The sequence below is a fragment of the Pteronotus mesoamericanus genome, unplaced genomic scaffold (assembly GCF_021234165.1).
Source record: "Pteronotus mesoamericanus isolate MK-2021 breed Mesoamerican mustached bat unplaced genomic scaffold, CSHL_Meso_final contig_42, whole genome shotgun sequence".
Taxonomy (NCBI): domain Eukaryota; kingdom Metazoa; phylum Chordata; class Mammalia; order Chiroptera; family Mormoopidae; genus Pteronotus; species Pteronotus mesoamericanus.
Window position 1 is genome coordinate 8,025,001 of NW_026555157.1, and position 24,063 is coordinate 8,049,063.

Here is a 24,063-nt window from a genome sequence, read left to right on the forward strand (position 1 = left end):
TAAGATCAAAGGGAGACTTCAAAAGATATCTAGAAACAAATGAAAATGAAGGCACAACAATTCAAAATCTGTGGGACACGGGGTAAGTAATCCTAAGGGAAAATTCATAGCATTACCAGCCTATCTCCAAAACATAAGAAAAAGCTCAAATAAATTATCTCTCTCCACACTTAAAGGAACTTGAAAAAGAACAACAAAGGAAGCCCAAAGTGAGTAGAAGGAAGGAATTAATAGAGATTGGAGCAGAAATAAATGATATAGAGTCTAAAAAAATACAAAAAAATTAATGAATCCAAGAGCTGGCTCTTTGAAAAGATAAACAAGATTGACAAATCTTTAACAAGACTCATCAAGAAAAATAGAGAAAGGACCCAAATAAATAAAATAAGACATGAAAGAGGAGAAATAACAACCAACGCCAATGAAATATAAAGGATTGTAATAAAATATTATGAGCAAGTATATGCCAACAAACTGGACAACCTGGATGAAAAGAATACATTCCTAGAAACATACGTCTTTGTAAAAAATAAATCAGGAAGGATCAGTGAATCTAAATAGACAGATTATACATAATGAGATTGAAGCTGTAATCAAAAAACTCCCGGGAAACAAAGACCCTAAACCAGGTGGTTTCACAGGTGAATTTTACCAAATATTCTGAGAAGAACTAACACCTCTTCTTCTCAAACTATTTCAAAAAATTCAACAGGAAGGAAGGCTCACGAATTCATTTTATGAGGCCAACATTATCCTAATTCCAAAACCAGATAAAGACACCACTAAGAAAGAAAATTATAGGCCAATACCCCTGATGAATATAGACACTAAAATCCTCAAAAAATATTAGCAAAATGAATATAGCAATGCATCAATAAGATCATACACCATGATCAAGTGGGATTTATTCTAGAATAGCAAGGTTGGTACAACATTTGCAAATCAATAAATGTGTTTTACCACATAAACAAAATGAAGGATAAAAACCACACAATCATATCAATAGATGCAGAAAAAGCTTTGGATAAAATCCAGTGTGCATTTATGGTCAAAACTCTCAGCACAAAGAGGAAATAGAGAGGGAGTATACATAAACATAATAAAGGATATGTATGACAAATGCACTGTCAGCATCATGCTCTGTGGGCAAAAACCACAAGTCTTCCCCTTAATATCAGGAAAAGACAGGGATGTCTGCTTTCACCTCTCCTATTCAACATTGTACTGGAAGTCTTAGCTACAACATTCACACAAGAACAAAAAATAAAAGGCATACAAATTGGAAAGGAAAAAGTGAACTTCCTTTATTTGCAGATGACATGATACTGCACATAGAGAACCCCAAGGATTCCACCAAGAAACTAATAGATATGATATATGAATTCACCAATGTAGCAGGGCACAAAGTTAGTATCCAGATATCAGTTGCAATTTTATACACCTGTAATAAACTAACAGAAAAGGAAATCAAGAGAGAAATCCCATTCCCAATTGCTCCAAAAAGAATAAAATACCTAGGGATAAGCCTAACCAAGGATGTAAAAGACCTGTACTTGGAAAATTATGAGATACACTGAAGAAAGAAACTGAAGAGGATACAAGTAAGTGGAACACATATCATGTTCATGGATGAGAAGTATTAACATCATTAAAATGTCCATACGACCTAGAGCAATCTACAGATTCCATGAAATACCTATCAAGATTCCAATGATGTCTTCCACAGAACTAGAAAAAATATATCAAAAACTTATATGGAACCACAAAAAGCCTCACATACCAATGGCAATCCTGAGAAAGAAGAACAAAGTTGGTAGAATAATGCTACCTAATATTAAACTATACTACAAGGCCATAGTAATCAAAGCAGCATGGTACTGGCATAAAAAGTGTCACATAGATTGATGGAATAGAATAGAGATCCCAGAAAAAGCCCCACACCCTTATAGTCAATTAATATTCGACAGGTGAAGCTAAAGCTCATACAATGGACTAAAGATAGTTTAATCAATAAATGGTGTTGGGAAAATTGAACTGATACATGTAGAAAAATAAAACTAGACCACCTTATTACACCATACACAAGAAGAAATTAAAAACAGATCAAAGACTTAAATGTTAGACCTGGGGCCATTAAAATCATAGATGAAAACGTAGGCTGTAAAATCTCAGACATTGCTCAAAGCAATATTTTACTGGCTATGTCTTCCCACTCAAGGGAAACAAAAGAAACAATAAACAAATGAGACTTCATGAAACTGAAAAGTTTTTGTACTGCAAAGGAAGTCATCAACAAAATTAAAAGACAACCCATAGAATGGGAGAACATATTTGCCAATATGTCTATTAGGGGTTAATATCCAAAATTTATAAAGTGCTTGCAAAACTTAACACCAAAAAAACAAACAACCTAATTAAAAAATGGGCAAAATACCTGAATGGGCATGTCTCCAAAGCTGACACATACACATAGCCAATAAACATATGTAAAGATGCTCAAAGTCACCAATCATCAAAGAAATGCAAATTAAAACCACAATGAGATGTCATCTCACATCTGTCAGAATGGCCATCATAAACAAATCAACAAACAAGAAGTGCTGAGGAGGATGTGGAGAAAGGGGAACCATTTTGCCCTGTTGGTGAGAATGCAGACTGGTGGAAACACTGTGGAAAGCAATATGGAGATACCTGAAGAAATTAAAAATGGACCTTGACCCAGTGATACCACTTCTGGAAATATATCCAGAGGAACCCAAAACACTAATTTGAAAGAACATAAGCACCTCTATGTTCACTGCAGTGTTACTCACTATCTCCAAGATATGGAAACAGCCCAAGTGTCTATCAGTAAGTGAGTGGATAAAACAACTAAGGGACATTTACACAGTGGAATACTAGTTGGTCATAAAAAGAAGAAAAGTTTACCGTTTGCAACAGTACAGATGGACAGGGAGAACATTATGCTAAGTGAAATAAACCAGTGAGAGAAAGACCAATACCCCATGATTTCACTCATGTCCAGAATCTAATGAACAAACTGAATTAACAAGCAAAACAGAGACAGACTCATAAATGGAGAACAAATGACAGCTAGTGTTGCGGGAGCAGGTTAGGGGGCGGAGAGACTGAGCAAAAAGGAGAAAGGACTCATGGACACAGGTAACAGTGTGGTGATTGTGGTGGGAAGACTAGAAGGGGACTAAATGATAATGGGGAAAAAATAAAATAAATATTAAATTAAAAAAATGAAAATGAGTAGTGTATAAGGTTATGTGAGGCTTTGGCTCAGCACTGACATAATAACATGCTACTGTCCAAAATGTTGAAAATTCCATTCTAGACTTGAAAGTAGAGAAATGAATTCCACCTGTTGATGGGAAATGTTTCCAAGTAGCACTGTGAGGGATATGGATACAGGGACAGGGAAGAGTTAAGGACATTTTAATCAATGTATCAGTGTAATTATGTATAATTTTGCTAAAATCACTATACCTTGAATAATAACATCAGGAAAATAACAATGATTGAAGTGGAACAATGAGGTAAAATCATTGGCCTCAATGGTCTGAAAAATAGACTGGGTATTAGAAAAATATGAGAATGAAAATATGAGATGAATAAAAAATGGAAATTAAAAATGAATTCTTCTAATCTAAATTTCTTTTGTGTTTATTAAGAAGGAAACTCAAGTAAACACAATGATTTAGCTAACCTGACTCAGCAGAAATGCAGTGCTCTGCAAACCTATGGGTAAAATTTATGAACAGGGAAAAGCTCTCCCAAATTTAATGGAATATGGAAAACAAAAATATTTTTACAAACAGAATTCCTGTGAAGTTTTGTAATTATGTAGACTAATGCATCATAGCAAAGACATTAGAGGGTAACTAATACTAATTTTACTTTATGATTAGTGTTTTTAAATTACAACATTTTAATCTTATTTGGAATTGGAATATTTCTAAATGACATTATACCTATCTAGTAATTACCTTTTGGTGAAATTAAAATGTAGCAAAAGAAAAGTGTCTTTTAAAATTGTCATTTTAGCTGCATTTCTGAGCCTAGTTTCTCTGTGAAGAGCTTATGTTTGATACTAGATGTTGCTATTTTCTAAATGAACCAGAAAATCGGTCTTAGATATGGTATTAATTAATGACTTAGATATTCACAGGAGTAGATTCTTTGGGGAAGGGGGTTACAAGTCTATTGCATCAATTCCTGATATATTTTCTGGTGGTGATAAACCCAATTTAATGCTGAAAATTGATCTTGAATAATGCTTATGACTCTGCACTTGATATGTATATTTAAGACAGCTCCAAGGTCCAAAGAAAAATCATTATACATAGGTTACATTTTCTCTTCTAATTGATCTTTCTCTCTTAGTTTGAGTAAAATAGAAGGATTGCTGTTTTACCTTTCCATAGACAAACTCCAGAAAAAATACACTGACATTTGTTAAAATTGCACTGCCTCCGGCTTTGCAGTTGCTTCTGACAGTCCTTCCTAATGACCTAGGCTAAATCTTCTCAGGTACACCTGATTTAGTTTTTTTCTTACCAATCACCTCTTCACCTCAGTCATTCATCTATTGAATCTTTTGGGAGAGAGTTGTTATTTCTTAAATACTTACTGGGTTTTGTGCTCTACTAATATATTTAGAGAGGAGAGAGAGAGCGCAATTTATTATAAAGAATTGGTAATTATGAAGGAGGCTGGCAAGTCCAAACTCTGAAAAGCCAATATACCAGTTTCAGTCCAGAAACCTGAAACTCCTGCAGATCCCAGAAGAGCTGATGTACCAGTTAGAAGTCTGTCAGGCACAAGAATTCTCTCTTACTAAGGGGATGGCCAGTCTTTTGTTCTATTCACGCCTTCAACTGCATAGGGCCCAATCTCATCATGGAGTTCAATCTGCTTTATTGAGTCTATAGATTTAAATGTTAATCTCATTCAAAAAAACATTCTCACAGCAACATGCAGAATAATGTTTGACCAAGTCTCTGGGCACCTGTGGCCCAGTCAAATTGACACATAAAATTACCAACACAGAGAGTATTCAATTAGGGAAATTTCCTCTACTTTCTAATATTTCAGACAACTAATCTGATTACTGAAATGCAATAGAGAAGATCCTTATGTTTCCTGGAATTATTTCTATTATGTTGATATGCGTTTTAGCAGATGTTTCCTGAAACCAGATACCTATCTTCCTCACTGAACCCAAAGGAGTAATTGAATTGTAGGCAACATAGGGGCAGAGGCCCTTGGCATCAACAGTCACATGAACCATGTAGTATTATCTCTCAAGATTCAAGCTATAGGGAGAAAGTTGTATTTAGCTGTGAACCTTCCTTCTTCTTATAGCAAGTCCTTTATAATGCTTTCATTTAAAACAAAACCTCAACACAGTAGTCTATGTTCTGTTTTAAGAAACCAAATTCTTTCATCAAATATCATTTATTGTACGTGACAAAATTACGCCAAGTGAGTGGCATTTGCTACAGGAGGCAATGCAATATAACGGTTAACACTTCAAGCTCTGGAGTTAGGCCCTCTGGCTCTGCCACCTACTGGTAATGTGAACGTAGGAAAGTTTTAACGTACCTGGACCTCCATTCCTTTGACTGTAAATAACAGAAAGCTGTGTGACCTCAGGCTTACAAATAAACTCTTCAAATTTCAGTTTCACCAAGAGAATTAATAATAATACTGCCTAAGTTAGTCTGAATATTAAATGTAATTATAGAAATATAAAAACCTAGAATAGTACATTACTGGTGGTTATATCCACTCACTGTTACTAATTATGATTATAATTATGATTAAAATACAAACAAGAATCAACGAATGAATGCATGAATAAGTGGAACAACAAACTGATGTTTCTCTCTGTCTCCAAAATCAGTAAGTTTAAAAAAATCCCAATGACATTAAACCTTTAAACACTATCACACACCCACATATTTAAAGGTCATACTCCAACCACTCAAGGGCTTTCCAACTTTAACATGCCCTTTATACTTCATGCTTCTAATACTCTAAAATATTCTTATCTCTTTGCTACAGTAAGTCACTGCTATTGGTAGGGGGTTTGTCAGAGCTTTCATCAATATTGCTCTAAAAAATGAGACCTCTAACAAATTTGTAAGTGATATTTTTAAAATGCTCTGTCACAGTTAGAAAGTTTAATTCTTTGAATTTTTAATGCATTCTATCACCCCCTAGGCAACACTCTATTGCACTTGGCCTATGCTAAGAAGTTTGCCTGGGATAACCTTCCTCTTTCTCTACAGCACCTACCATCACCTGACTTCTACTGCTCCTGCTTAGTCTTTGGGTCTCAGCTTACCATTACTTCTGTGATACCTTTCCTAGCACTTCTCTTCCTCTATCAGCCAAGTGTTCAGTCCTTGAACTCCCAGAGAACCTTGCATTTCCCTTGTAATAGCAGTTATACACCATATTATAATTACCACTTTCCTTTTCTTTATACCTTCCTAGAAGACATGCTCTCTCTCTTTTTTTAAAGATTTCATTTGTTTATTTTCAGAGAGATGGGAAGGAAAGGGATAGGAAGGGAGTGAAACACTGATATGTGAGAAAAACATTGATTGGTTGCCTCTCTCAAGCCCCCATCCCAGGGCCTGGCCCAGAACCCACGCTTGTGCCCCAACCAGAATTGAACGGGTGACCTTTCATTTCGCAGGATGATGGCTAAGGCCACAGAAGTCAGGGCTAGGATGCAAGCTCCTGAGGATAGACCCCTGATGTGACTTATACCACACCATTCTCAATATTGAGCTCAACAAATACAATAGTACATGAATGAAATACATATTTCATCAAAATACATTATTAAAAGTATGAAAATACAAGCCATATTGTAAAAAGAATATATGTTTTTGAAGTAATACTCTAGGAGATAATAAGAAAATTATACCTTTAGGGAGCAAATATTAAAAATGAGATCCATTAATGTAACTATAAAAAATAATAGAAATTATACATTATTGTTTGTTGCAAAGTTTTCTCATGTTGAGACATTCCCCAAATGGCTCACAATTTCATAGTTATTACTTTACCTTGCCACAAATTCAATTTTTAGCCAATTTTGACTCACCGCTGTGTTTATTTCTAATGTATTTCTTTTTTCAATTTGGAATTTAGGAGAATTATTTGAGCTTAAGTATAATAACTTACATTGGTTTCAAGGTATTCTGCAGCTAGTAATCTAAATTGCCCCTGCATTTTATTTAAGATTTAAACTTCTGATCTGACATTCTCCTACCATCAGTTGTTCACTAGCTAGGCTAGGCTAGTATATTAGTCTGGAACCACTTAGAAAACAGACAGAAATTCATTGTCATTTGGAGAGGGAAAGTTTAATATAACAATAATTTAACCATAGTAGGAGGAGGGGGACATTAAAGATGTAAGGGAACTATAAAGGGGACTCCAGAGCTGGATGAGAATACATAAGGAAGGACGACTTGGATGGGTCCCCTCCCAACAGCTGGGGCTCAGTCCTCGTTGAAAAGCGGTGATTCTAATCAGCTGGGTGGCAGGCAAGGCTGCTGGGTTTCCCAGGCCAGAGCTGGTCCAAAGCTGGCCTCTGGCTGCAGTCTGGCAGATGCTGGTATGCAGGCATGGAGAAGGTGTCAGCTGTGAGGGGCAGATTGCTGGCAGTGGCATGTATTCTGGAATGTAAGGTGGCTGTGCTGGGAGGACTGCAGGAAACAACTCTTCCAGCACAAAGCTGACGCTGATGGGCAGGAAGGGACTCGGGGAGACAGGATGTATTGCTGCCAGTAACAGGACTAATGTTGGCAGTGGTCACTGGGCCCCAACCTAGGCTGCAAGGTTGCTGAGGAATGGCCCCTTTGCATGCATAGCTGGGGCTGAATGACACTGGATGTGTAAACACACACAAAGACAAACACACAGATACACACAAGCAAACAGCCACAGTGGATTGTGCAGCGGTAGCAAAAAGACTAGAACTAGAGAGGCCCGGTTCTTCAGCAGTGTCCCTCATCACCCTCTATTGATGAGTTGGACATCATGCTCACTGCAAAGAAAAATTGCTTAAAGTCCAGGTCATTGTGGTGGAGCAGGTACAAAGGAGTAAATTTGATGCTGAGAGGCATTACCTGAGAACTGGCCGTGTCTACTCCTGTAGCTACTCAGCTTCCATATGCACTCTCCCCCACACACTTGAACTCCTGTAAAAAAATAAGACAGTGCTAAATTAAGTGACTAGGCCATACTGCAGTAAGAAATAAACCCCATTATTTCAGTGGTTTGTCAAAAATAAGATTTATTTCTTCCTTCTCCTTCTTTCTTTCTTCACGCAGAAAGGAAGCTCAGGAGCACAACTGTCCTTCATGCTGAGCATGAGGGACTAAGGTTGCTTTTTCTTAGATCTCTGAGACCCACATGTGCTTTTGAAAAATTTTTGTCTCTTATTGTGGAGACAGTAAAGGGAGGCAAATATAATTTTTAAGTGCTTTCATGGAAGCGACACATGGTTACATCCATTCTTTTGATGCTCCAGTGCAAGAATTTATCACGTGACCACACCTAGAAGCCTTGGGGTTGGGAAAATATAAGGAGTATTTAGTTATTTGGTGAGCCCCAATGGTCTCTATCACAATTTGTCAAATATATAAACATAAATTACTTTTGATGCTTCATAAGGCACGGTAAATTAATGAAGTAACATAAGGACTGAGAGCCACAAGTGCCAGGATATGCTTACGACATGCAGACTATGTTGTTTAGCACAAGGCTACAGTATTGTTTTCTGAATTCTACTTGAGGGGTTGTGTTCCCCAGAGCTGCCATGTATTTCCAACCATTTCTCAGGGGTGTGTCATGAAATGAAGGCTTAGTCACTTGTCTCCAAGAAAAAAGAAATGGGATTTGGTCTTTTCTGCTTAAGTAAGATGACAATAGGAAATGATTTGTGTAAACTGCAACAGCAAAAAAGAATGCACTTAAAATCAGCTGTATTTTTATGTAATACACATTTATTTCAAACTGTTTTCTAATAAAGCCATTTGCAAGCAGAGAGCTGCTAATAAGAAACAAATTAAAATAAAATATAGAAAGATGCCTGTATATTCTAAGCTTGCTGTGTAATTAACCCCAGGGTGAGCCTCACGACTGCCTTTTCCTCCACAGACTCATCGATTCACACATATAGACAAGAAGGCTGTGCGTGTTCAGCAGATTCATTGCTCAGTGGCAGAAATACAGAGCCAGGCCCCAGCATCCCTAAAGTACCCACGTTACAGTGGGAGAGCATTTTATGATATTTGTCTAAAAAATGTAAAAGTCAACAAAATAAATATATCTGAAAAAATAACTAGGAAGAATGCACCAAATGTCAATATTGTTTATAAGAATTGTGAACTTATGGGTGATTTTTTCCCCTCTTGATTGCCTTCTTTTTTTTTTTTTTTTTTTGTATTTTCAAAATGCACTTGTTGGTACTTTTTGTATTTTACAATAAATGTATATTATTTTATATTTGGAAAAAGTGATAAGAGCTAATGTAGGTAGGTATAGCATAATGTACCTCTGTGTGTTATGAATGTGTCAAACATTAAGAAGTCTGACCTAAAATTAGGAATAGCATGCTCTGGAAATGGTTACACACTGGTACAAGGATCTTACTCAAATCAATACTACTGCTTTGGAGAATTAAAAAAAATATTTAAAATGTAAAATTCACTAAATAATATGTCATGTGAATACCTAATTCCATTAAAACTATATATTCAGAATAATTTGACCTGTATGAATATGGGGAAGGCAGCATTTTAAAATACTGGATTATTTCACTCAGACATATGGAATTTCTCTCCACTTACTTATGAAATCATTATTCTTCAATGAAGTTTTATAACATTCTCTAAAAATTTCTTTTTGCTAGCTGTTTAGATTTAGTCCAAGAATTCCCATAGTTTTAGTGGTCATTGGAATGGATGTTTTTTAAAAGTATTATTGCCTTTTCAAATTAATTGTTTTTGATATAACAGAATGCTAATTACTTTTGTGTATTGAGCTTATATCATGCAATGCTGAAGTCTTTTATTTTCAATAGTTACCTATAAATTCTCTTACACTCTTATTGTAGGTAGGCATGTTCTTGGAGTAGAATGGTAATTATTTAATTTCTTTCTTCCCAACATTTATCTCTCATTTCTTCTTTTCTCATTGTGTTACCTTCAAGAGAAATGTAAAAATAACACTGATTATGATTTTCTGGTCTCTTGTTTTCATGGGCACGCTTTTCTAGTTTGATTATAAGAATTTTGTGGAGCTTTGGTCTACATTGTTTATGAGTTCAAAAATTTTACCTTCTATTACTATTTTGCTGAGAATTTTGTATATGACCAAGTGTTGTATTTTATCTGATTCCTTCTCTGCATTTTTGATATATTCATTTACTTAAAATAAATCTAGGAAACCCTGGAATGAAATTCAATTTGGATGTTGTATAGTCTTTTGAAATATATGATTGGATTTGGTTTACTAATTATTTATGACATTTATTTCTATGTGAAATTGGCCTAACATGGTTCAATCTTTTTAAATCTAGTTTTGGGTGAAGGATAAGCTAATATAAAAGAATTTTATAACTTACTTTTTCTATAGTTGGGAACAGTTACATCTGGGGTTATCTATTCTTTTAGGGTTTGGTAAATGAACTTATAAATTACTTGGAAATAGAATTTGTTTTGTAGGTATACTCTTGAATTCTGATGTAATATTTATAATGGTGATTATCTAATTAAGAAATTGGCAAATTAAGTCTTGGAAGCCAACTCTAGTTCACTGCCTATTTTTGCAAATGAAGTATATTAGTAGAAAGTCACACTTATTTTTTTTACATTATCTATGGCTGCTCCATACTACAACAACAAAGTTGAGTAGATGGGATAGAATATATAGACTAAAAGGCTAATATATTTATTGTCTGGCTCTTTATATTGTTTTCCAGTCTTTGGTCTAATCAATTCTTAAATTTTTAGATGTTATTTTGTTTGTGAAATTATCTAATTATTTGGAATTTCAAGTACATTAGCAAAATATTAATGTTATTTTTATGATATATTATTTATAGTATCTTCCTGCTAATTCCTTATATTGTCCTAAATATTGTGTATAATCAATTTTGCTTATTCTTTTCATTGTGATTTGCTTAGAAGTTTAGTTAGTTGTATTTTTAAAATAATTCAGAAATGTTGAGTCTATCTAAAACCTGGCAAAAATGGTTTTTTCCCATAAAAGATTAGATATTTGGACATTTTCTGTCACTAAGATCAATGCTATGTTGTAAAGTAAAAAGAGAGTAAATAGACAACCTTAGACTTGAATTTCTAAGAAGCCATTTAATTTGCAGTGTGACCTTGAACAAATTAATTTAATCCTTCTGAAGCCTAGTTTTCTTCTCTGTGTTATAGAAATGACTGCATTTAACCAGTAGGGCTGTTTAAACCAAAATAGGGTGTACTCTACCTTTAACTTGGATCAAGGGAAATATTAAACTGATTCATTAAGTCCTACCCAAGTAAAAATGTAAGTTTCCTCCTTCCTTGCTTTCAACCATCATCTAGAAATCCAAAAACCAATTCTCCCAGGACGGGATTAGCAATAGATGTCAAAGTGTACTTTGCTGCTAGAAAGTGTCAGGTAAATTAGGCAGGGAGCTATTAGCCAAAGTATAGGAAAATAAAAAGACATCAGCTTCTCTGGATGTACCATGGCTAGGACCAAGTTGACTGCCATTAAATGGAAGTCCTCAATGGAAAGCACTGGAAAGCACAATTGATGTGTTTTCTAGGTGCAGACATGTGAGGTACCTCCTCAGATTGAGTCTACTCTTCCAAAGCTCCCTGACACTGGCAATGGGTGGTGTGCCTTGGAGCGGAGGTTAGTCATCCCTGGATGGTGATTCATTTCCTTTTCACAAGTTTCCTCTATATCTACACCCCTCATCCAAGTTTTGACCAACCTCCATTTCTCTCTTTGTAGTTCCTGGGAGAATAGATTCTTTTTCATTTACCATTTTAACCTAATTTTTATATTGCATAAATATTCTCTTGAGAACTAGGGGTTTGAAATCCAAAGTCAAATATAAACCTTTGTTTATTTGTTTCTGTAATCTCATGTGTCATCCTTTCCATGGACAGTCGAGGTCAAATGACTAAGTGGCTCAATGAGAAAGTGCCCTGAAGGCAGAAGGAGTAGTTGAGAATAGAAATCTCATCAACTAATATTTCAACAGTAATTTACATTGTGAGAATTAAAGGAATTATTGAATGTACAATGTTCAGCACAGCACTTAACACAGAGCAAGTCCCAATGTAACATTAGTTTCCTACCCTAAAAGATATCTTGCCTGATGTCGTTAACTTCATATTTTGCATCTCCACTTAAGGATCTGCTTATTGCTTATTGCTTCTTGCCAAAGCCACATGATTTTTAACTCAATTCTGTTTGCCAGCTCATCTTCAATGTGTAAGTCAAAGAAGATGAATTAATGCATTTATACATGAGCAGCATGTGGTAAGGATAATATGGACACATTATTCTTACTAGATTTAGGTTGAAGATTGTTATGAGTTTATTGTCTTTGAGTATAGTAATCAGTAAATCCACAATTATTGACAAACTGCATTCACTGTGAGAAGCTTGATTCAGGAAAACAATGAACAGTGTAGACAAAAAATAGAATTAAACACTTGTCAGCATAATTTTAAAATGATCAGAGAGAAGTAAACCATTAAGATTTTTGGTTTCCCATGAGGTGTACATTTATGAGCCTAAAGAAATATATACTGTTGGTGTGATAAAATTATGACTATGATAACTAAAGCGGGCTAGTGGAATCTTTATTATGTAGCATTGTCTCCTGGGGATGAGGAGCTGTTCTGATTCTTGGTCTGGGCTTATTGGTTGCCACTGAAAATAAGGAAAGGAAAATAATTCAATTTCACCAAGCATCTGTAAAATAGGATAAAAGCAGTAATCACCTTACAGGTCTGTTCTGAGAATTAAGTGAAATAATCTGCTAAGGAGCTTGGGCACAGCCATTGACACATTTATACTTTTTGTAGGCTCATTAGCTATAACTTTTGTTTTGCTTTTTTTTGTGGTTGCTTTAGAGTTTAGAGTACATGTCTGTAACTTCTCACAGTCTGCTTCAAGTGCTGTTATACCACTTCACATGGAGAATAAAAACCTTCCCCCAGTAAACTTGTGTGTCTCCCCTCTGTCATTTATTTTACATTTACATATGTTACAAAGTCTCTGCTATATTGTAGTTTTGTTTTTAACAGTAATTTATCTTTTAAAGTGGTTTAAATAATAAGCAGTGGTTCTTTACATTTACTTAATTATTTCCAGTACTCTTCATTCATTTAAGACTCAGATTTCCATCTATTATCATTTTCCTTCAGCCTGAAGGACTTCCTTTAACATTTCTTGTAGTGTTCATCTGCTTGTGATAAATACATTCTAATTTTGACGTATGAAAATATCTTTAGTTTTCCTATTTGGAAAAACATTTTCACTCAATGTAGAATTCTAGTTTGACAGATTTTTCTTTCAGTGCTTTAAAAATGTTGTTCCACTCTCTTTTTATTTGTATTGTTTCTGATGAGAAATGTGCGGTTACCCTTATGTCTTTCTTTATATGCAATGTTTCTTTTTCTCCTACTGCTTTTAAGATGAACTATTATTTGTTTTGAGCAACTGATTATGATGTGCCTTGGTGTGCTTTTCTTGATGTTTCTTGTCCTTGAAGTTTATTGAGCTTCTTGGATCAGCAGATTTATAGTTTTCTATAAATTTGGAAAATATTTAGCTATTCTTCTTTAAATAATTTCTACTTCCCCTTTCTCCCCCTTCATGTAGTTGTTCCATAGATCACTGTTGATCTATTTATTTCTTTTTTTTTCCTCTTGTTCTAATTTGCTTTAAAAATTTTTTTATTGGTGTTTAATTACAGTGGTTCCCTTTATCCCCTGTTTTTTTCCCCTCCCCTGCCCCCCCCGACATTCAATCCTCCCTTGCCCTTCACCCCGCCCCCCGTTGTCCTTGTCCATGGGTCCTTTGTACTTGTTTCTTGACTTGACCCTTCCCTTTCTTTTCCCCATTATCCCCCTCCCACCTCCCCTCTCATCATTGTCAGTTTGTTCATTATTTCCATGTCTCTGGTTCTGTTTTCCTTGCTTATTAGTTTTGTTGATTAGGTTCCACTAATAGGTGATATCATATGGTATTTGATCTGTTTGTTTCTTTTGATTTTTTTCCTCTGTTTCATTTTGGACAGTTGCAATGTCTTTTTCACTGATCTTTTTTTTCTGCAATGTCTAACTTTTTAAATTAATTCTACTCATTGTATTTTTTATAGGACACATTGCAGTTTTAATCTCTAACATTTTGATTTTGATCTTGATCTTTTTTCTTAGCTTATGTCTACTTAACTAGTTTAACATGTGAAGTATAGAAGGAATGATTCTTTCAGTATGCTCATTTTTAATTCTAGTGTCTGTATCAGTTCCAGAGTATTTCAGTGTTTGATTTTTCGTCTTATTGTGGGTCACCATTTTTTTTCTTCTTTGCATTCCTGGTAACTTGAACTAGACAGCAATTATTGTGAATTTTATCTGGTTGAGTGCTGAATATTTTTGTATTCCTATCAATATGCTTCAGCTTTTCCTGGACTACAATTAAGTTACTTGGAAAAATTTTAATCCTTTTTGGTTGTGCTTTTAAGACTCTTAGGCCGGACCAAAGTCACAGGTAGTAAGTCTGATTATTCCCTATTACTGAGTCCAGGCTGTTCTGAATATTGTGCCCAATGCCAATGAATAATGAGGTTTTTCACTCTGACTGGTTGTAATAGACATTTCTAGCTTTCTGTGAGTGCTAAGTACTGGGTGATTCTTCCCTGAGCCACAGGGAGTATGTGCGGACCAGTGCTCTGCTGAAAACTCAAGGAGGACTTCCTGCGTGTCTCTGCAGTTTTGTCTGCACAGTTCTCTTCAGTACCCAGTCATGTGAACTCTAGCCCCTCAGTCTCCTGACACGCTCTGCTCTGCCTCCACAGCTCACTCCATATGCTGGGCTCTGCCTCAGTGTCCTTCCTTGAGCGGAAGCTTGGAAACTCAAAGTGCAGTAAGTTGGGATAATGATATAGCTTAACTTACCTGTTGGTGATTTCTCAGGAACCATTGTCCTGTATTGCCTGGTATCCAATGCCTTGAAAACCATCGTTTTATAAATCTTATCTGTATTTTTTTTATCATTTCAGGTGGGACAATTGACCAAAGCAGAAACTTCCATGTGGCATTTCTGATTTCTTATTAGCAATATATCATAGTCCAATTCGATTGTTTCTATTTTCATTACTTTTATGACTTTCAGCATCAATAGTTTTTCATTTTTATTGAAATGAGGTAATTTTATTCTAATGTATGTGACAGAACAACCACATCTCTGTAAGCATTTAGAGAATGCTATCAAATCCTGCGTGTGTGTGTGTGTGTGTGTGTGTGTGTGTATACGGAAATATTAAAGGTAACTTTAACACAAGACTGTAGATTAAGAAGCGTTGTTCATCAACAATAAAACATTAAATATTGGAGTAACTTTATTAAAGAATGTTGAAGGAATATCAAGGAAAAATTTTTTTAAATGTAAAATATTTTTTAGTCTATAAACATAACCCTCTCATTCTTTTGTGTCATATTTTACTTATAATGATAAAATTTGTATGTAGGTATTCCTTGCTTTTATAAAAACATCCAATGCAATTTAACCAAAAGAATATCATAATCTGATTTCTCATCTGCGATCTTATTTATTAAAACAATATTGATTATAGACTGTTTTTACTATTATTTTAATGTATACAGACAAAAATAAAGGAGATAATCATAAGTTTATTTTGGAAGAAAATATGTAACTACTATTTATTGCCTGGACAAATAACAGTTTAGTGAGGACAACAGGTGTTAGTTGCATTTGAGGGATATAACTATTGTTGCCTATGACATGCGGTCTCTCTAGGATCTGGGCACTAACCAAAGAAAGAAATGCCATCAGGTCAATGGGAAGGATGCTCCAGTTGAAACCAGATGTCAGTGAGCAGGAAACCTTCTGTATTCTTACCATAGGACCTGAAATTATGGTCTAAACAAAGAATAGCTAAAATTATTGTACTTAAAGAGTCTTTATATACATTTTACTGAAGAGACAGTTCTCAATTTATAAATAGGCTAAACAACACAAAACAGTTAATTTGTAAATAGTTGTTTTCAGATTAGTAAATAACTTTAAGCAAATATTTCACATAACAATGTTTTCAATATTAACATCAAAAATCTAGTTCAATCATACATATTCCTAATACATAGGTCAATGGAAGTATTTTAAGTTCATGTAGCCACTATTCCTAATGCCACTGATAAGGAAAAATGCACTTCAATAAACAATTAAGGATACCAGATTTTACCTTTCTGCATAATTCTATTAGAACAGGTCTCCAAAATATATAAAGAACCCATATGACTCAACACCAGGAAGATAAAAAATCTAATTAAAAAATGGGCAAAAGACCTGAACAGACACTTCTCCAAGGTGAAAATACAGAAGGTCCATAGGAATATGAAAGGATGAGCAACATCACAATCCATCTGGGAGATGCAAAGTAAAACCACAATGAAATACCGCTTCACACCAGTCAGAATGACCATCATTAGTAAATCAACAAACAAGTGCTGGTAAGGAAGTAGAGAAAAGGAAACCTTAGAGCACGGTTGGTGGGAATGCAGACTGGTACAACCACTGTGGAAAACAGTATGGAATTTCCTCAAAAAATTAAAAATGGAACTGCCTTTTGATTTAGTGATTCCACTGCTGGGATTATACCTTAAGAATCCTGAAATACCAATTCAAAAGAACTTAGGCACCCCAATGTTCATAGCAGCATTATTTACAATAGCCAAGTGCTGGAAACAACCTAAGTGCCCATCAATAAATGAGTGGATCAAAAAAATGTGGTACATTTACACAATGGAACATTACATAGCAGAAAGAAAGAAGGAACTCCTACCATTTGCCACAACCACCCATGTTGAGTATTGTGCTAAGTGAAATAAGCCAGGCGGTGAAAGACAAATACCATGTTATCTCACCTATAAGGGAAACCTAAAGAATGAAACAAAGAGCAAAATAGAACCAGAGGCATGGAAACAAGGAACAGACTGACAGTCCAGATGGGAGGGGACAAGGGGTATAAAGGGGGAAAGAAGAGCAAGGGCCTAGTCAAAGAACAGATATAAATGACCCATGGACATGAACAACAGGGTGGGGATTGACTGTGGAAGCTGGAAGGGTGGAGGGGATGGGGAGAGCAATGGGGGAAAATTGGGACAACTATATAGACCAAAAATAAAGAGAAAAAAGAGAGAGAAAGAAAGAAGAAAGAAAGAAGAAGAAAGAAGGAAAAGAGAAGGAAAGGAAAGGAAAAAGAAAAGAAAAAAGAAAAGAAAAGAAAAAAAGAAAAGAAAAGAAAAAAGGAAAAGTAAGGACCACCATAGTTGTTGGGTGCAGAGGAGCACTGCACAGGAGACAGCCACTTTGAGGGAATTACTCACTTATTCAGTGAATACATAATCTAAAGAGGTAGTTACATAAAAGAACATGTCTTTATTGTTTACCTACTCCCAAATATTTCAAATTGAAGAATAAAACAGAGACATAAGTCAGGGATGCCAGGCAAGAAATGTTTCCTTCTTTTCATGTCCTCTATTTTGTTAAGTGGAATCTTTGCTTGTAAGTTATTTTAATGCCAAAAGATGGATTGGAAAAGATCTTTGATTAGCTCATGAAAAAGAATACAGGTTGTTATTATTATTACCACTTGCTTGTAAATTCAAAATATCTCAATATTTTGTTCTTTTTTAAAAGGCATTACATTATTTGAAATACCTAATATAACCTAACATTTGTTGCATTAGTTACAGTTTTAAGTCATTTTCACATGCAGTGTCTCATTTGATCTTTAAAACCCAATGCTTGAGAAATGGAAAAGCTGATTACCATATGTGTTCTATTACTCATAAATAGCAGAAAATATAGCCACTGGAAATTTACTTAGCTACTAAGTATTCAAAGTATTAGCAATATGAAATTGCAGCAATTCCAGTTTATTTTTTCACAGACACATGCTTGCCGAATATATTAAAAAGCACTGAGCCTTAAATACCTATCTAACTCTTTAGAGCTTCTACAATATATTATTGTCTGTGGTGTATTTATTCTGCCATATTTATTTAACATAATGTGTAGCAGTGAAGCCTTTTAAAACCTCCTTTGAAATGAAAGAATTTCACAAGTCCTAAATATAAAATAAGATTTTGGATTATAATGGCAGTAATAGTTGCTGCTTCTTCCTTTTCCCTTCAGTAACTGAGACCTTGTACTTTCAAGGCATTTTAAGAATTGGCTTACTATATATTTTTCATACGATATTTCTTAGAATTTATTTTGCATTGCTTTTGCTCCATTTTTCTTTTTTTGCCCCCTTTTCTTTGTGTTTGCCTTCAGTTCCAATGGATATTGTTTTTGATCACTTCAGTCCCTTCTAAAGAGGATTTGTCACCTAAATACCTTTTCCTATTAATGGCAAATAAACCCAATAAATCTGAGCTCATGTTCCAACCTAAGCTAAAAATCACACAGAAATATACATTTCTGTGAAATATACATTTCTGTGAAATATACATTTATAACATTCTAATTTATGACTATTTATATATATTTACATATTACATATGTAAACTCTGAACAAATAAAATATCTGTAAAACAGACAAGATTAAAGATATTTGATCCAAGCCTTCTAACTGATGGACAAGCTAGAGAGAAATGCTAGGGTGTGTAAGCACCTCTCTTTTGTGTAATACTGTTATCTGACCCGGCAAGCTTCTTAGGCTACGTGTGTGAAGTCAATGGAGAGAAAAGCATACATGTTTTAAAAGCGCAACTTAAAAAATGGCCAGTGGGGAAAAATTTGACTATTTCCACTTCTTGGGGTGAAACAAAACAATTGGGAGACTGCAGGTTTCACAGGCAAGGAAGAGGTAAAACTGCCTCTAGTTAAATCCTAGCCCCACCAGCCAGGGCAAGGCTTGGTAATTGCTGCACTGAGAACAGAGCAGGGTTGAATCTTTGTGTTTTATTGTGATTTGCATTTTTCTGCATAGTAATTCATAGGCTTTAATAAAACATTGATTGACATGCTGTTACAAAGTGCATAATCTCTCAGGCTTTAAATTAAACATTTCTGCAGTGTGTGTGTTGGTGTAAGTAAGGGTGGGGTATAGATTAGCTTGAGTCTCTGCCCTAGGGAAAAAGACTTTCCTTCCCCATCTGGCCTCTTTAAATGCAAAGCCCTAGTTGAGCATTTTTTTTATTGTGGGTAGTTTGTCACTCTCTAATTTCTGTTAAGTTTCATAAAACCTGACACATTTGCATTTATAAGGCTGTTAGATAATGTTTATCACTTTTGATCTTCAAAGTGCTTTATAAATATTAACTAACGAAATCTGCCAGCACACCTATGAGGCAGAGAAGTATTGGGTTGTTATTTTTATCCTACTTGGTTTACCTTATTGGGGAATTTGTGAGGATGCTGATTGTTAATTTTTTTTTTTCTACCCAGTGTTAGGTAGCTTTTCTCTACTGACAGCCAGGAATTGCACCTTCTCTGGGATCTGAATATGGAGTCCTGTGATTCATTACTTATCATGTGTAGCCTTGAATAGTTGTTTGAATTTCTGCACCTGTGCATTAGTTTCTTCTTTAGATCATAACCTTCATTGCAATAAGAGTTATTGTTTACATTTATTTTTTTTCTTTTACATAGTAGGTAATCTAGTACTGTTTTCATTTATTCTTTCATGAATTCCAAAAACAATTAGTGTGTTCCCATTCTCTCATAGGCATTATGCTACATACACACTGAGAACATAAAGTTAATGAACACTTACATTCTACTCTCTGAAAGGATATTGACAAGTTTGAAGTAGAAAATTGGACTGCACACTCAGAAGAGTTTGAGAACATTAGATGAAGGAACTTTCTAGTAAATATAGACAGGGTTAAGAGAACTACTCATTCTTGGTGAAGATCCAGCACCAGTCGAAGGTATTACCTACTCCTGGGACTTGAGGAGTCAGAGCTTAAGCCATGGAATTAGGATCCATCCAACAAGAGATGTGATGTTGGAGTGAAACCATTTCCAGGACTGTGGATAAATAAAGAAGGAGGAAAGAAGTACTCCAAACTCTCCACCCCTCTGTGTCCTCCCAGAGCCTGTAAAAGCTAACTGGAAACAAGAGGTAGAGGAGCTTGAGTAACATGGCGCTTGAAGGTCAAAGCAGAGAAGAGCTGGGAGGTGTACAGACGCAAGAATCTTACAATGTAAGGACTGAGCTAGACGGGCTCACATATGTATGAAAATTTACATATGAGTATATATATGGGAAGAAAAGCACAAATACGTGCCTGTGTTTCTGTGTTTATATCAGAGGTGGGAAACATTGTCTCTAAGCATTGAAAAGGCTTACTTTTTTTTAGAGCAATGCGTACTTTCCTCTAAGCTTTGAAGGCTGATAGTGTAAATTACTTGGATCATGATGCCCTAGCATTGTTTTTTTTGTTTGAAAAGATGAAAAGGGAAGAGCAACCTCCTTTTTACTCAGTGGTATTCATTAGATTGCATTTGACTAGTCTTTCAGATGTTTAGCATCATTAATGATTGGCATTACCCAGACAACTTCTATTCTGAGCACTTACTAAGCTGTTGATATTTTTTTAATTTTATTTATTTATTATTTTTTCCTGTTGCTTTTTAAAATTTTCTTTCTTTTTAAATTTATAAATCATGTTTATTCTATTACAGTTGTCTCAATTTTTACCACTTTACACCCCTCCTCCCATCCCACCTCCACCCCCACAGTCAATCCCCACTCTGTTGTCCATGTCCATGGGTCATTCAAACATGTTCTTAGTCTAGTCCCTTCTCCTTCTTTCCACCATTGTCCTCTATCCCCATCCCCTCTGGTCATTTTCAGTCTGTTCCATGTTTCCGTGCCTGTGGTTTATTTTGTTTGTTAGTTTATTTTGTTGAATAGAGTCCACTTATAGTTGAGGTCATTTGGTATTTGTCCTTCATCAACTGGCTTATTTCACTTAGCTTAATATTCTTCAATTCCATCCATGTTGTCACAAAAGGTAGGAGGAGTTCCATTTCTCTTTCTTTCTTTCTTTCTCCAATGCAGATTGGTTTTATTTATTTTTTAAATGTCAAAGTTAATTATAAAATATTGAAAAAATTAAAACCATTCTAAAGTCTCAGCAATTAAACCAATATGACCCCTGATTATATGAGAAATAATCAAGTAGATCAATGAAATATAATGAGCATTCTAGAGACAAACGTATATATGTCTGACAATGTAATATATGATTCAGTTGATATTTCAAATCAATGGGGAAAATAAGGCTTATTCAACAAATAAGGTGCATGGACCCCTATTACTTGAAATAAAAGAAATATAGAGCCCTATTTCACACATTACACAAGAAATATTCAGGTGAGTTAAAAATCAATATGTAGAATCTAAGGAGTTTTAGCAGAAAACAGAACTAATATTTTTCATGACTTGAAGTAAAATATTCAACCCCAGAAGCTACAAAGTAAATATTGAAATATGACTATATTAAACATTTAACTATATAGTGATATACATATAAAAAAGTTAAAAGACAAGGAATAGAATAGAAAAGTATTTGCAACACATCTAAAACATGGTTAATAGTTTTTTCTTGGGGGGTGGGAATTTCTACAAACCTTTAATCAATAAATAGATAAAGAATACTAAAAAGTCATTTAAAGTTTTTTTTTAAATAATAGAAGTAGACAAGAAATATAATAAAGCATTTTTAGTTTCAACAAATAGAAAGGAATAATTAAAATAACATCATTGTCACAATCAGATTAATGAGTATGAAAAATATTGGTAATATCAAGTATTGGCAACTCTGGAAGGACCTGGGTAGTCATAGAAACTTTTTCTTCATCTTAAAGTAGTCCCTTTAGCATATTTTGCAGTGCTGGTTTGGTGGAGGTATATTCTTTTAGCCTTCTTTTGTCTGGGAAACTCCTTATTTCGCCTTCCATTTTAATTGAGGGCCTTGCTGGGTAGAGCAGTCTTGGTTGCGGGCCTTTGCTTTTCATGACGTGGAATAGTTCTTGCCATTCCCTTCTGGCTTGTAGTGTTTCTGTTGAGAAGTCAGCTGCTAGCTGTACTGGGGCTCCCTTATATGTTACTACCTGTTTCTCCCTTGCTACCTTTAGGATTCTCTGTTTGTCTTTGATATTTGCCATTTTAATGATGATGTGTCTTGGAGTGGGCCTCATTGGGTTCCTCTTGAATGGGACCCTCTGTGCTTCCTGGCCTTGTGTGACTTTTTCTTTTCTCAAATTAAGGATGTTTTCCATCATTACTTTCTCAAACAGGTTCTCTATACCTTCCTCCTCTTCTCTTTCTGGTATCCCTACTATATGGATAGTATTACATTTCTGCCTTTCCCTAAATGCCTCTTCATTCTTATTGAGTCTTTTTTCATTTTCTTGCTCTTTCTGGGAGCTTTTTTCTACCTTATCCTCCAGCCCGCTGATTCAGTCCTCAGCTGTATCTAGACTGCTTTTGATTCCTTCTGCTGTGTTCTTCAATTCTGAAACTGTATTTTTCATTTTCTCTTACTGATAGTTTCTATGTGCTTTTTCATGCTGATATAGTTTGCAGTAAGTTCCTCGTAGTTTCCCTGTAGTTTTCTGTAATTCTCTCTGAGCTCACTGAGCTCATTGAGCTTCCTTAGAACCGTTGTTTGGGACTCAATATCTGATAGTTTACTTGCCTCCATTTCATTTAGTTCTCTTTCTGGGGAGTCCTACTTTCCCTTCAAGTGGGGCATATTTCTTTGTCTTCCCATTATTTGTAAGAGTTTTCTCTTTTGCTTCTTCTTCTTAAGTTGATCTGTCTTGATCTCCTGACTTTGTGGTGTGAACTTCTATGGTTGGAGACCGCTGTTTTTTCTTTCTGGATCTGCCTCTGATGATGTCAGATATTGACCCTGTCTGACTTTAGGTAGTCTGTTCAAGACTTCCGGGAATCTACTGTTCGTGGCTTTCTTCTTCAACTGTTAATCTAGTCACTCTGCACTCAGCAGGGCACCTTACACAGCTCAGGGCGGGGCGGAGTCCCTCCTGGGGCAGAGTTATTGGGTTCTCTCTAGCTGTAGCCATATGGGGGAGAAGTTAGCACTGGGATCCCACCAGCTACTCTCTCCATTCTTTCCCCAAAGCCTCCATCTCCAGTCTCTCCTCAAGTGTCTCCAGACCTCTGTGTGCCCCTTTAGCGAGGGATCTATAATCTGTGGCTGCCACTCTGCACTCAGCAGGCAGCTTAGACAGCACAGGGCTGGGTGGAATCCCACCTGGGAGTGGGGCTATTGGGGCCTTTCATGCTGGTGTGGCTCAGGGGGCGTAGTCTCTTCCTGACCAAGATGGCTGTTGGCGCATGGGGGATGAGTCAGCACCGAGATCCCACTGGCTACTCTCTCAGTTCTCTCCCCAAAGCCTCCTTCCCCAGTATCTCCTCAGGCATATCTAGCCCACTCTGCCCCGCCTTTGCCGGAGACCAGGGTAAGTAGCTGCAAATAAAAATTTATGCTTGGCCCTTTAAACAGTTCTTGGCATCTCCAGCTGCCTGTCTCTGGCAGAGAGCAACCCTGCCGCTTTTCACAGCTGGCTGTTTTCTGTGTACTTTTTGGGTTCTGGTGCTGTGGGCTAGAGATCCCTGCATTTGGTTTAGACCCTGCTCTTCTCAGAGAGATCCAACTGGCCATTTCAATATCCTTCTGGTGCTGCCAACCGTGAGTGCCCTGCCTGCCTTCTTGAGTCTCT

General features: G+C 35.7%; 1 pseudogene; it reads right to left on the minus strand.

Annotated features, from left to right (window-relative positions):
* LOC129073637 (60S ribosomal protein L30-like) overlaps positions 1-15,297 on the minus strand; it is a 113,754-nt pseudogene extending 98,457 nt beyond the window's left edge.
* Between the last annotated feature and the right edge of the window lie 8,766 nt (positions 15,298-24,063).